Here is a 2,537-nt window from a genome sequence, read left to right as displayed (position 1 = left end):
ATGAGACCAGAAGAACTAGATGGTGCCCGGCTACCACTGTCATCCACTTGGAAGGGATGTAGGAGATTCTGGATAGAGAGGGAGAACAATATGGAACAAAACTCAAAATCATTTGGAAGGGAAAAAAAAAAAGGTGAGGACCAGGTTTGCTGGTCTGGTCTAATAGAGCCTGGTGGAACCACTGAGACTATGACCCCTAGCTGCCCTTCAGGTCTGGAATTGAATCCACACCTGTGGTTTCCAGCCAAACAATGTACAGGCATAGAAGTTAAACATTTACCTCAAGTAGACACACACCCTGCAGAGAACAATCATGGGAGAAGGAAGGGCTGCTTATGCACAGGGAGACAGCTCAGGGCGCAGCAGAGTATAGGGGGATGGTCACTGGGAAGAGATAACTATGGGGAGGAAGAAGTGGGAGGGGAGCTGTTGCATTGTGGTAAACTATGGTCAATGACATGAGACAAAGTATATGTGAATTGCTGTATGGAAAGTGAATTTGCTCTGTAAATCTTCACCCAAATCACAATAAATAAAAAATAAATACATAAATAAATAAATAAACTTGACTTTCATCCAGTTGTTTCTCCTGGTATTCCATGTAGCATGTTTCTTCTTCTTTTACTCCCAAATTCTTACTGTTTGAGTTACTCCTCTGGATTCTCCCAACCAACCAAACCCACTGCCATTGAATCGATTCTGACTCATAGTGACCCTATAGAACAGAGTAGCAACTGCTCTGTAGGGTTTCAAAGCTGTAAATCTTTACAGAAGCAGACTGCTTTGTCTTCCTCCCACGGAGTGGCTGGAGAGTTTGAAATGCTGACTTTTTGATTAGCAGCCCAATGCTTTAACCACTGTGCCACCAGATGTCCTTCCAACTCATAGCTGCTCTATAAACCAAAGAACCAGATACAGTGTCATCAAGTCAATCCCAACTTCTAGTGGCCCTTTAGGACAGAGTAGAACTGCCCCATAGGGGTTCAAGTCTGTAAATCTTTTATGGAAGCAGATTGCCTTATCTTTCTCCCACAGAGGAGCTGGCAGGTTCAAACCACTGATCTTTTGGATAGCAGCCCAATACTTCAACTACTGCACCACCAAAGCCCCCTTCTGACTTATAATTGCCCTACAAACCAAAAAACAAAATCCACTGCCATCAAATCGATTCTGACTCATAGTTACCCTGTAGGACAGAGTAGTGCTGCCATAGGGTTTCCAAGGCTGTAAATCTTAATGGAAGAAGACTCCTTCATCTTTCATCAGGGCTTCTTTCCTTTGTATTAGGCATACTTTTTTTATGGAAACACAATTTGAGAGGGAAAAAAGAATGTACAAGTAAGAAAATAACAATGTCAGTTAATTCCATCTTCTAGAAAGAAGCTAAATTAATAGTTTGTTGTGCTTCTCTCTAATCTTTTAAAACATATATGCTTTTTTATTGTTGCAAATATATATATATATATATATATATATATATATATATCACAATATTTGTCAATTCAGTATATTTCACATGTACAATTAGATGACATCAGTTATACTAGGCATGTTCTATAACCATTAGAAATATCCATTGCCATATTTCCCATCATCATAAACAGAAACTCAGTGCTTCCTAAACAATGTTTCCTATTTCACCCTCTCTTCCACCCCTGTTAACCACTCTTAAACTCTGATCTCTTTACATTTGGCTTTTCTATGTATTTCATGGATGCCCAGAGGGTCCCATGGTTAAAACTGGGCTGCTGACAGAAAGGTTAACAGTTCAAATCCCCCAACTGCTCCATGGGAGAAAGATGTGGCAGTCTGCTTCTGTAAAGAGTTACATCATTGGAAACCTGATAGGGAAGTTCTAATCTGTCCTATGGAGTGTCTGTGCATTGGACAGAAATGGGTCTAGTTTTAGTTTTTTAAATATTTCATATAAGTGAAATCATACAATATTTGTCCATTTGTGAATGACTTATTTCACCCAGTATAATGTTTTCAAGATCCATCCATGTCAAGACTTCCGGTAAGGTGAAGGAATAGGCAGACAAGCCACACAGACCCTCCTCAGCAAAGAAAAACCAATTGACAGAGATACAAAAGATAATCCTGGAGCCCTGAGCTTTGAAAGAAAGCATGAAGAAGTGGATGAGGCACCAATTATTGGAAAAACTTGAAAGAAAACAGGACCTAAGAACAGGCTCTGTTTGCCAAGGATGGCAGGGACATATGAGAGGCTGACAACAGGAAAGGAGACAGGTGGTAAGTGTATAAGTGCTGTCGACTAGTGAATAGAGGAGCAGAACACAGTACCCTGCTTATGTAGATAACACACAAAGAAAATGAAAATCATGGGCAAGTCAGTCCAACATAAAATCACCAATTAAATATAAACACAAAAACATCACAATGCTTCGGAGACAACAGAGCATCACAGTCTACACAAAGAACCAAGATAAAGCAGGAGAAACAAGGGACCAGGATACAGACCCAAAACACATTCCTAAGGAAGATGCAGCATTGGAACTCCCTGATAAGGAATTCAA

The sequence above is a fragment of the Orycteropus afer genome, unplaced genomic scaffold, assembly GCF_000298275.1.
Source record: "Orycteropus afer afer isolate SDZICR_OR568_19922 unplaced genomic scaffold, OryAfe1.0 scaffold00481, whole genome shotgun sequence".
Classification (NCBI taxonomy): domain Eukaryota; kingdom Metazoa; phylum Chordata; class Mammalia; order Tubulidentata; family Orycteropodidae; genus Orycteropus; species Orycteropus afer.
This window is presented reverse-complemented; position numbering follows the sequence as displayed.